The sequence below is a fragment of the Staurois parvus genome, unplaced genomic scaffold (genome assembly GCF_062004578.1).
Source record: "Staurois parvus isolate SC_StPar_1 unplaced genomic scaffold, SC_StPar_1.0 ptg000137l, whole genome shotgun sequence".
NCBI classification, from domain to species: Eukaryota; Metazoa; Chordata; class Amphibia; order Anura; family Ranidae; genus Staurois; species Staurois parvus.
Genome location: NW_028317933.1, coordinates 1,941,932 through 1,954,896, shown reverse-complemented (window position 1 = coordinate 1,954,896; position 12,965 = coordinate 1,941,932). Strand labels below are relative to the sequence as shown.

Sequence of the window (12,965 nt, the reverse complement as noted above, 5' to 3'; positions counted from 1 at the left end):
GTGCTTCTGGAAGAATGCTCAAACATTCCCATAGACACCCTCCTAAACCTTGTGGACGGCCTTCCCAGAAGAGTTGAATCTGTTATAACTGCAAAGGACGGACCAACTCAATATTGAACCCTACGGACTAAGACTTTTGGCAATATAGTGTATTTCATTTTTTACCTATTAATTCATACACTTGAATACAAATTCTATATATTGTAATTTACATGTCCTTAGGTGTGGTGGCTGCATTAGTTTTTATTTTTTCAGATTTTTTACTTAATATTCACCTCGTGATCCCGCCAGTAACACACTTCATGCCATAGAGTGAAAACACTCATTATGCTTTATTTATGGTGGAGCAGCATTGTCACCCTAGGTCAGGACCCCCTCCTTTATTCCTTATCGCCACATCATGGGGGACATGTCCTGTAGTTCATATAGGAGAAAAAAGGACTGCAGCATGCATAGTACAGCACTGGATTTCTGGCAGGATCAGGGGCATAGATAAGGGGGGGTCAGGGGGTCCAAACTCCCCCAAAGTGACTATGCAAAGTGCCACAGCTAGGCTACCGTAACGGCTGATCAACAGTTATCAAGTAGATGTCAATAAAATGCATATATTTAACAGACTATAAGGGAGTAAATTAAATAATTTCCTAGTTAGGGTTTGCATACACTTAAAACATGATGAAAAAGAGAACTTCAGGCAAAATGCAGGATTTAATATAGTGACATTCTGTTAGGGTCTGCTTCAATAAGTTGCAAGGAAGCAGCACACTATGCTGCATAAAGAGAAACATCAGATCCCTATTGTTGGCCCCACCCACTCCTCACTGGCACCGCCATCTTTGAGTGTCCTGCACATGTGCAGATGCTCTCTGCCCTTCCCTTGTGACCTGGCGGAGTCCTGCAGCAAATCTGTGCATGATCACTACAACACCCTCCCCCAGGGGTGGACTGACAGCTCATGGGGCCCCAGGCAATAAGGGATCATGGGGCCCCTGTGTCCTTGCCCAAACTCAAAAAAACCTATGAAAAAGGTACCAGGGGCATCTCATGGGGCCCCCTACTGACCCCGGGCCCCCGGGCAGTGCCTGAGTTTCCAAATGGTCAGTCCGCCCCTGCCCTCACCATATGATCTATTGCACCTGCACATATATAGCCTCATGTCCACTGGGCATTTATCCCCCGTGCCCCAAAATCTGGTGTTTTCATGCCAGGGGAAGGCACAGATGCACCATCCAGTCCCAATGTCAGCAGCCTATGTGTATGAGAGGCTACAACTGTGGTGGCTGGACGGGACTGGCCTCTGTATGAAGTGGTACAGACCTTTAGGCCCGTATGCGCCCAGGGACAAATGCCCGGAACATCAAGATCACCCAAGATCATCCAACCTCTGTATTTTTCAGCTTCTCATTGACTTTTAGGCTTTGTTTACACTTATGCGACTCCAAAGTCGCACAATCTCCAGTTTAATTGAAAACAATGGGCTGTGACTTGTCATGCGACTTCATATGTCCAAAATCGCATGACAAGTCGCACAAGTGTGAACTGAGCCTTACAGGCTGCTGGCAATGGGGCTGGACAGTGAACTTGTGCCTTCCTCCTGTGCAAAAATGCTGGATCCTCAGGCAGAGGGGCTAAATGGCCAATGGGCATGAGGTCTAAGAGGTTTGCTTTTTTAATCTTGCACCATTGGGAAGAAACAAAAATGTCCCAAGAACTCTGTCCTGTAACAGGAAATAAAGCCAGTCCAAAAAAAAACCCATCTTTATTAGAAACTTGCCTTCAACTGCTGTAAGTAATCGCAGGCCATACATCTTACTCGTAAAGTGTATGGAAACCTATTTTTGAGTATGTTCACTACACTGCCGTAGTTGCAGCACAGGCTTTCAATGTAAAATTGATGTTTGGCAATAAAAAAAATAATAATAAAAAAGAAGTGGTATCAGGAGGTGGCAGCAGAGCCTCCTGAGCGCCTCTCAGTCACTCTTATACCATTCTCTGAAAAGTGATCCACCGCCTGTCTGAAATACCCCTTACACTTACCTTGAAAGGCTGTGCTGCAACTACGGCAGTGTAGTGAACATACTCAAAAATAGGTTTCCATACACTTTACGAGTAAGATGTATGGCCTGCGATTACTTACAGCAGTTGAAGGCAAGTTTCTAATAAAGATGGGGGTTTTTTTGGACTGGCTTTATCCTTGTCCTTCCTCCTAGCCTGTGACTGGACAGTGAAAAGAGAAGCAGCAGACCGATGAGCTCCTCTCTCTGTTGCTCTGCTCTTTCCTCCCATCAGCAGGGAGAAAAAAGGCTAAAGTCAGGCATTTAGGTTAAGTTCACAATTGTTTAGTATCTAAAAAGCAGTGGATTGTTTTTCGGAGTGCAGATAAGCAGCTGCTGTCAGGCGTTCAGGTGGTGGCAAAAAAGAATAAAACATGGTGCACTTTCCTTGCGCATTCAGTGGTGTGTTTAGGTTTTGTGCTGCCCTAGGCAACACAAAATTTGCCCCTCACCCTGGAGAAAGCCTGACATTGACCAACAACACCCCTGACCCCGCCGCCCCCACCTGAGAGAACTTTCCACTACCATCGCCCCCATACACTGGCCACTCCTCTCCAGTGAGAGAGAGAAAGACACTCACTTTCACAGCTCTGGACATCCCCAGGAATGAGAGTCAAGCAGCCCACAGCCTCTCTCAGATCCCATCTGGTCCCCAAGCCGCATGTGCCCCTTCTTCCGTCCATTCTTTCAGAGGGGCGGTGCTGCCCCCTGAAAAATGCCACCCTAGGCAAATGCCTTGTTTGCCTTGTGGTAAATATGCTCCTGCGTGCATTACCGTGATATATAGGAAATTTATTGTAAAATCACAAATGCATACTCACACACCAAAAAGGTCATAAAAACAGAGACAAGGAGCCAAAGATGACAATTGCGGACAGCGGAGGTCCTTGGGTGAAAAGCGCTAACGCGTTTCGGGAGTTGAACTCCCTTCCTCAAAGCAGTAAATTAAATACATATTAATGGTTCTTATATATGAGACAAAGTGATAATGGAAACCCAACCACTCCTACTCTGTGCAGAAGGAAGGGATGAAGTTCTACAGGTAACGCCCAAAGGTGCTCCTCATGCCTCCTACAGACAACTTTCCATGGGACTAATGTGCCACAATCGTAAGCCAAGCATGTGGCTTGTAGTTTTGGTGTGGCTCCATTGACTTGAATGGGCAAGATTGATGGGTGATGCAGCCCGTCAAATCAACATGCTGTGTTAAATTTGCTGCCCATGTGATGCAAAGCAGCCCACTCCAGGTGTATTGTAGGCTTTAGGTGGGAGCGATCGGGTGGGGACTATAAAACCATGGCTAGGGCTGGGACAAGGTCATCCAGCACCCAGGCAAAGATGCAAAAGGGTGCCCACCCATTCATAATGTTCAAGCTTAGGGGATCCTATACCCAGCAGTCACTCGCTTGTCAAAATCACTGCCATTGTCACTACTCCTGTAAGCCTTGTAACAGGAGGAGGGCTCCCCCATCCTTACAGGTAACCATTGTGCTCAGGGCAGCTGCCCCTCTCGCCCACCCATTGTCCCCGGCCTGAACCTCTTGTTTTACACCCCCAGCTGCTTGTGTAAGAAAGGCCTTACACTGCTTGCATTAGGCATCTATTATACATTATTACCTCTAAAAATGTAATGAACACAGAGCTACATGAACTTGTATCTTTTATTCTAGCCTGGAGTTCTCCTTTAATTTTCTGACATTCACACAGTTGCAGTGTTTGAAAACTCAGTGGCTACTCATGCATTGCCTGGAATGGCTCCTATGACAAAGCTTAGTTAGGATTTCTTTGGCATAGATTTCAATAAATCATATGACGAGTAATCAACCAGGTGCCAACGAGTAATCACTGGTCGGGACCCGGTGATTGACAGCTGAGGCCAAGAATACAGGGTACTACAGCGGCACGAGCCCCCTACCCGGAAATGCAAAATCACGTATATATACATGATTTTGCACACCCCTGCCGCCCTGTAGCAGTATTTCTGCTATAGGGCAGCAGGAAAGCAGTTAACGGCCACTATAAAACAAAAAGTGACATTTTAAACAGCATTCATAAATGTAGATGTAAAGACACAACCACCTGCATAAAAAATTAGCTGTGTGACATTTGTATATTTATGCTTTGCTGCCAAATGTTCTTCACTGTCATTTCAGGTTGCAAGAAGCTTAATAGCAACAGTTAGTACTTGGTGAAGTCATTGGTGAAGCCCTTGTGTGCACCATATGTCTTAGCAGATGTAGATATTACCATATAAAAGTAGCAGTGACATCATCATTGGGCTACACTTAGAATGTGCACAGAGACAGAGCTGTGGGAGGGACCCAGCAGGCCCCACCCACTACAGGCTGCCTGTAGATAACTACAGGAGGGGCGGAGACAAGACCAGTCCCCCGGCACAAGGACAGAGATCAGCAGTGACCGATCTTTATTAGAGAAAGCTCCCATATAGAGGAAAAGTTTCAAGCACAGGTCTGGGAGAAATACACAGAGCACACTATGATTCAAGGAAGAATACATATGCCTCTTGTATTTAGACAATATTTGCTTAACCTAAAGTATTAGCTTAATTACTAAATAATAAAGTATGAAGTACAAGTAACAGTGTCCCTTAAAACATATCAAAGTCTGGACCCTCTACAGTAGGTGATTCCCCCCTTATCCGTACCTCTTGGTCCACCTTATGAATTCTCTTCACCTCCTGATGGTCAGTGTCAGGGATCCGGGTATGACCAGAAATGTGTGGACTGACACAGGGAAGTAACAGGCTTCAAGAATGATATAATAACAATACAATTTATTATTAGCCACCCAAATATACAATGCACAGTAAACAAACCAACCTTCCACTAATCTTAGTATGTGCAGGAACACAGGTGTAGTCAGGGCTGGAGAGGTGGAATGGTCAGGCCGGCCATATGGTTCTGTTAACGACCGTCTGGTGGTACCTCTAGCAGTCCTCAGGACAGGATTCCCCAGGGTGCGGAGTCTAAGTCCCAGTCTGCTTATTCACCAGGGCCCCTGATGGTGGGGATGGACTTGGAGCAGACAGGAACCAGGTCGCGGCCCCTGAGTACACCTGCTCGTGGTAGAGGGATCCACCAGAGGTATATACTGATGTGAAGAGGCAGAAGGTGTGAGCAGGGATGGCTGGATCTGTGCAGGATGGATGGATGATCTGGGTAGCGTAAGGCGTAGTCAGGCAGGCCAGGTCAGCAACGTGCGGGCAGCGAGGTACCGAAGGAGCAGGCAGAGAATGCTCAGGGTCACAAGCCGGGTTCAGTAACTCACGGGCAGCGCGGTACAGAGGATCATGCAGAGAATGGTCAGGGTCACCAGCTGGGTTCAGTAACTCACGGGCAGCACGGTACAGGTAGAAGGATGGTCAGGCAAGCCAGGGGTTGAACAGCATACGGTCAGCAACAATGCAGAGGTCGGCAACAGAAGATAGGCAGAGGAACAGGAACACAGGATACCAGGTACAGGGGCTCATGGGAAACAACACCAAGGCACTGACTGCAGGCCTGGCCATTCCTTAAATACACCTCCTGCAATCAGCCTCAGGTGATGGTTTGATTGCAGGAGTGAGCTTCTGGCTGCTGAAAGCACCCGCTGGCCAGCCCTGGTACTGCAGCCCACATGGCAGGTGAGCCCCACCACCAGTGGTGAATCCATTCCTGACAGTCAGCATAGTTTCCCAGGCAGTGTCCCTGCCTGTCTTTACTTTAAACCAGCCCTTCTCAACCAGGGTACTATAGAACATTAGGGTTCCTCCTTAGGTTCCTAGAGGTTCTTTGGGTTCTTCTACCTAAACTGACCACCAATGCAATTTTCCACTAACTACCAACATAATGGGTCACATCTACAGAGCCCATTAATGTTGGAGGAGACCAAGATTTAAAATATTTCGATTTTTTTTTTTGTTATTATTCCTTTTTTAGGAATATTACAGAGAAAAAATTGTTTTATAGAACAGAAGGAAGTTAGAAAATAAATACTTGAGTGTTGAATATGCTAGGTACACCACATTACGTTTTCTGTTATTTAAAGTTGAGTTCCCTGGTTGAGACAAAAGCTACACTTGAGATGAACCCCCCAGATTAGTCTAGGGATGCAGGGATAAAGTACAGTACTTATGTTATTCCTGGCTGTGACAGATTTCCTGGATCCATGTGACCGGTCCTTCACACCACCCTCTCTAACCAGCTTTGGGCCGCACTTGCATGCTTGCTTCATTGCATTAAAGCAGAACTAAAGGCTCAGTTTCAAAAACTGCAATCAGGCATTCTCGTTCTTGCAGGAGACACATGCAATGTCTCCTCCGCAATAAAATAAACCTATCTGCCTTCTTGCGTCTTCCTAAGAATAAATAGTTTACATTCCGGCACAGAGCCTGTGTGCTGGGATGACAGAACTCCATGTGCATATGTGACATATGAAAACAGCCACAGCTTCACACCTGGAAGATTCCATGTAGAAGATGTCCGAGCCAGCAAGGGATATTGGACTATTGAAGGAGAGGTAAGTATTGCAGATATTTTTTGTGCTTTAAAAGCCCTTCAAAGTACGAGGTATAACAATGTAATTCCCGGAATGCCCGCTGCATTGCACTATGGTCACACAGCCATTCACACTACAATCTGTGTTCTAACTTGCACTCACCTGGGTCACACACCAGTTGACTCAGCCTTTACGGAGTAGTAGAAGAAATAACACATCTGCATTGTACTGTTGGCAGAAAAAAGGGGATAGGAATCTGGAGCAGCGGATTAATATGAAATTTTACATGAAAATTGGAAAAAATGCAAGCAAAACTTTAGTTCTGTTACAACAGGCTTATGGTGGGTGTTCCATGAAGAAATCAATTGTTTTTGAATGGAATAGATGGATTAAGGAGGGACGGGAAGGTGTCCACGATGACGCTAGCAGTAGGCAGCAGGGGCGGACTTACCATTTGGAAACTCGGGCACTGCCCGAGGGCCCGGGGTCAGTAGGGGGCCCCATGAGATGCCCCTGGTACCTTTTTCATAGGCATTTTTGAGTTTGGGCAAGGACACAGGGGCCCCATGATCCCCTATTGGCTGGGGGGTCAGTAGGGGGCCCCATGAGATGCTCCTGGTACCTTTTTCATAGGCTTTTTTGAGTTTGGGCAAGGACACAGGGGCCCCATGATCCCCTATTGCCCGGGGGCCCCATGAGTTGTCAGTCCGCCCCTGGTAGGCAGCCAAAAATGCAAAGGAGTGATGCAAATGTGGAAAATGAAAACATTACGGGAATGTGTTCGGAGGAAAAGACCAGAACTCTAGCAGGACGAGTGGATTCTCTACCAGGACAATGCTCCTGCACATGATACGTTACTTGTTCATGATTTCCTGGCCTAGAAATCCATTCCAAAACTTGACCAGCCACCTTATTCCCCTGCGACTTTTGGCTGTTTCCAAAATTTAAAAGATTTGATGACATGTCGCACTGCGACAAAGATACTGCGCAGCATTCCAGAAAATGAATTCCAGAAAGGTTTGTCATGGCACAGTCATCTAGAAAAGTGCATTGCTTCATAAGGGGACTACTTTGAAGGTGAGAACAGCTGCTAGTTTATAGGTAAAGAAACATTTTCTTTTTACAACACATTCCAGGAATTAAATTGTCACACATCATATGTGATGACCATTTAAAGCCCAGAGGACAGTGTGGGATCCTACCAGGGGCTAGGAAAAGTAAGTAGTACACCTTACCCCTGCACCCCTAGACTTAACAAGCATTTAACCCTTGTAATGTGGAGCAGGAGGGCTCCACAGCAAGGGTGGACTTTGTTTCATTCCCAGAGTTCAGCTTTCTGAAACATATTGATCACACTAATGCACCCTGAGCTGTAGATATAGTCATTTTAAGGAGGGGTTCCTCAGGACTTGAAATTTAGTTAAAGGGATTCTCCAAAGTACTATGGTTGAGAAAGACTCCTCTAAACTGACAGAATAACAGAACACGCTTCTTCCCAGCTCCCATATAACCAAGCGCACAACATTAGCTATTCCAACCTAGTCCTGTGTATGTGAAATATTCATTGCCAGAGGCCAAGGGAGATGTTGACATTTGCCACCTCGCCTCCTATAATTTGTAGAGCATCTGTTCCAGAGGAACTATGTGATATACAGTGAGAGTTTTCACACCGGTGTACTGCCGCTGCCCTGTATAGAGACAGCTCTTGCTGCTGGGTAAAATTATTGTCAGTTGTTTCACAGAAGTTGTACTTACATACAGGGCCGTACCATGGAGAACAAAGCAATTGCTGCCTCGGAATATACTGGTTATGTTCAAAGAACATTCAGAGAAAACATTTGAAATTGTTCCGGAGTCTGCTGTTTTTCTGTAGGTTACTCTCGGGCTGATTTATAAATTGCTTATCATGGAAAACTGGGGCAAAAGTGGAGTGATTTACTTGGCAACCAATCAGGTTTCACTTTCAATTTCTGCAAAGAATGTGCCTGGGAATTCATAAAGAGTGCCATAGATCTTCTTTAGGGAAAGACCAAGAGTATCAAATGTTTGTCCTAATGTAGAACCAAAGGCAAAACTTTTTTTATTCATATTGGATAGAGTATGGGAGGGTTCTTTTTGCCATCTGTCCCCATTGGGGAGTTTTCCCTTTCCCTGTCCCATGGCGAAAACAGGAAGTGAGAAGAAAACCCTCCAAAGTGAAGGAATCCTGGGTTGTCAGCAGAACTCATTGGAAGGTTTCCCCTTTATTCCTGTTCTGGTGACAGCCCAAATTTGTTTTTTTTTTTCACTTTCATTCTCAATGATAACAGTGAACAGGACAAATGAAGAGGGTGAATCTCCACCTGGCAGACATTCTAATCACTCTCTACTCAAAAAAAGAAAAAGCGAACTAACGTCAAATATCTTGGTCAACCCTCTGGCGGCCGTAATGCCCTGTGCTGCTAGTGTATTGGTCCATACCCTGTACACCGCAATACACAGCCTTAGAGTGAGTATTCTTCGTAATGCTCACAATGGCAAATGCTCATTGGCTGGCTCAGATACATGGCCATGATGACCAATGAGAAGAACTTCTTTCATCTGGGACCTGTAAGAAGAAGCCTCAGATGCGAGTCTCATTGGTCAGTGTGGTGACATTGGCCATTGCAATCATTATAATGGATACTCACTCCGGGCTAGGTGTAAGCATCACTCAAGTCAAGCCTAAGAACTCTCCAACAGCCCTTTGGTAGGTCATGTATGGCCTTTGAACCTCAGCAGTTCTTTTAGTTTCTCTCTAGCTAAACAGTAAGGGGGAGATTTACTAAAACTAGAGAGTGCAAAATCTGGTGCATCTCTGCATAGAAACCAATCAGCCTCCAGGTTTCATTGTCAAAGCTTCATTGAACAAGCTGAAATTAGAAGCTGATTGACCACATGTGTTGTGTTGCGTAATGTTGCGTAACATTCATTGAAATGCATGTTTTTCTTTTATGCCAGCCATAGATGACTAGGTTTTTTTTCCATCAGCCAGTAGGGTGATTGTGAGAAGAAAATGGATTCCTCCATCCACACAAACTGAAAGAGAAATCCTCCCTTCTAGGACATTATTGTCAGGGAATGGGAAGATCGCCTCGGCGATCGAATCTGCACATGCGTAGAATCCTGACAAGACATACAGGCAGGCAGGCACTAGGACCCAGGCGCGCCTGTCACCGATGACGGCGCCGGGCAGGCACTAGGACCCAGGAGCGCCTGTCAGGAGTTGGGCGGCCTATTTAAACCCAGCTCTTGCAATGCTCAAGTGCCGTATGGTCTTACCTGTTACCTGTGTTCCTGTTTGATCCAGTGTTCCTGAATACCTTGTTGCCGACCCAGCCTGTTCCTGATACTGCTGTCTTCTCCTGCTCTGATCCCTGGCTTGTCTGACCATTCTCCTGCTTAACCCTGCACGTTCTGATCTCCTGTTAACGAACCCGGCTTGTGACCAGTTTATTCCTCTGCCTGCTGACTTTGTACCACGCTGCCACCACTGTTACCGACCCAGCCTGCCTGACGCTGCTCTTGTGACCTCCTCACATCAGACTCTCACCTGCTATACACCTCCAACGGTGCTTCTACCACAGCTGGGTGAACTCAAGGGCCGCGACCTGGTCTCGGCCTGCTCCAAGTCCATCCCCACCATCAGGGGCCCTGGTGAACAAGCAGGTAGGGACTTAGATTCCGCGCCTTGGGGGAATCCGGTCTGTGGAGTGCTAGAGGCTACCGCTGTAGGATCCCTGACAATTATATTCTGACAGTGAGACTTCTATTGGTTGCAGCCAAAAGTTTTCCAACATTCCCATTGACAGATGTCAATCAAACGTTCAACTTCAGTCAAACACGGACAGCCATACATGAATTGAAATTTGTCTGGTTTCTGTCGAAGCTGCTAAATTTCTATCCATGTATGGCCAGGTTTAGATAGAGGTTCTATCCTTCTGGTGCTCAACCTGCAGCCCGAAGGGTCACCTGCTGCCCTTTGGTATATCATATGTGGCCCTAGGACCTAAGCGGTCTGTAGTGGATGATTTGGGTAATAGCATCGATTTGTACTAGCCTTGTGTAACACATTCTGCTTCGTACTGTCTTCTGCAGCATAACCCAGCCAAAACTGTAGAATGCCCAGACTCTCTGACCCTCATTTTCTCTATTAGGTCTGCAGTTTCTGAAAGCCCTCTCAAGCATTACATTGAACATTGTGTGGCCACATTTGTGGTCCCCTTTAGCTCATACGTTGACAGGCAAACCCTTCCCTACATTATCCAGCATTTATTTTTTTGGTTTTGGCTGGAGGTCCAACATATAAAGAACTTTACTTGTATTCAGGTAGATGAAGAACATAACAAAGTCCCTGTTGTATAGTGGGTGGTCTCCTATTCATCATCCCTTTTTAAAACTGGCCCATGTACATCCCTCATCAGGAACGTCAACCCTCCTGCGATATTCTACCCGTACGTCTTCTAATAAAACTGACTCAGCTAGATGGCTCTGTTGGCTTCTTCACTCTGTGATTTGGGGAATTTAAGGAATTTGTTCTGAAGTTAAACCTTGATACAAAGTATTCAGTTCTATAATAATTCTCTTTCTCTGTTCATTCCTCTGTAGCTGTAATAATGGCTTCTATTCAATAGGAGCCAAGTGTAATATCTGACCCTGGGGTGTATGAGAAACCATTTATCTGCTTTTTTTCTACTGTACAACATCTGTCACTCCTTTCACCTAAACTAAATACTTTTATGAAAGATTACAAAGAAGAGTAACCCAAATGAACCCATCCTTAAAAGGGGTCTGCGTTGTATTTTCCACGAGTATATTTTTGAGTTGTTGTTATAAATTTTTGACGTGACATTGTGCTTGATTATTTCACCACATTTTTTATATATACATTTGTAGATTGGTCTATCACTTTTGCCAAACTACCGCTGAGTTAAAATCAAGTACAGAATAATCCCGCTATATATTGTATTAAAGCTGAACTCCAACCACAAAAAAAAATAATTTAAACATATTCCTCAATAGTCACAAAGGATGTAAATTCACGTCATGTGCACCTAATGCTTTCACAAATCCAATTATGACTTTGTAAAAGTAGCAGTGACATCATCACTGCGATGTATTTGGCCTGTGCAGAAAGTAAAGCTGTAGGAGGGGCCCTAGAGTCCCACCCACTACAGGCTGCCTGCATAAAACTACAGGAGGGGGTGGAGACAAGACCAGTCACCCTGCACAAGGAGAGAGGGCAACAGTGAGCGGTCTTTATTACAGGAAGCTCCTACACAAAGGTAATGTTTAACATTGGATTACTGCACAGATCTGGAAGAAATACACAGAGCACACCAAGGTTCAAGGAAGAATACACATGACTTTTATATTTAGACCATATTTGTTTATCCCGGAGTTCAACTTCTAATATCATTTCTATAATCTCTTTTAATAATAACTCCCTGTAATCTTCTGCATGGCAGCACTAGCTTTTAGGAGGAAGGAGTTAGTCATCTAAGCCAATTGGAGCTCTGTTGCTTTACACTGATATCCATCACCATTTCTTCTAAAACTGCTAGTTGCTTGGATGTCATGCTAATCTCAAGGCTTCAATACTTTATGAGCCCAAGATGAGGGTCAGTCCAGGCAGATGGTGTTTTTCTCAGCACAGTTTTTCTTTAATAGGGTAGTAGGGGGCTTAAAGAGTGATTACATATATATACACACACTATATTGCCAAAGGTATTGGGATGCCTGCCTTTACACTTGGCACAGGCAAGTACCGTTCTCCTGGCAACCGCCAACCCAGATACATCTACCCGATTGCCAGACAGGGAAGCATGATTGGTCACTCCAGAGAACAAGTCTCTACTGCTCTAGAGTCCAGTGGCGGCGTGCTTTACACCACTGCATCCGACGCTTTGCATTGCACTTGGTGATGTAAGGCTTGGATGCAGCTGCTCGGCCATGGAAACCCATTCCATGAAGCTCTCTACACACTGTTGTTGTGCTAATCTGAAGGCCACACAAAGTTTGGAGGTCTTTTGCTATTGACTCTGCAGACAGTTGGCGACTTCTGTGCACTGTGCGCTTCAGCATGCGCTGACCCCGCTCTGTCATTTTACGTGGCCTACCACTTGGTGGCTGAGTTGCTGTTGTTCCCAGTTGCTTGCACTTTGTTATAATACCACTAACAGTTGGCCGTGGAATATTTAGTAGCCAGGAAATGTCACGGATGGACTTATTGCACAGGTGACAACCTATCACGGGACCACGCTTGGAGTCACTGAGCTCCTGAGAGCGACCCATTCTATCACAAATGTTTGTAGAAACAGTCTGCATGCCTAGGTGTTTGATTTTATACACCTGTGGCCATGGAGGTGATTGGAACACCTGAATCTAATGATTTGG

At 45.5% G+C, this 12,965-nt stretch overlaps 1 protein-coding gene across 3 annotated transcripts in view; it reads left to right on the top strand.

The window, feature by feature from the left end:
* The window catches only part of TOX2 (TOX high mobility group box family member 2), a 219,524-nt gene that overhangs the window by 63,303 nt on the left and 143,256 nt on the right, over window positions 1-12,965 (top strand). The window lies entirely within an intron of this gene.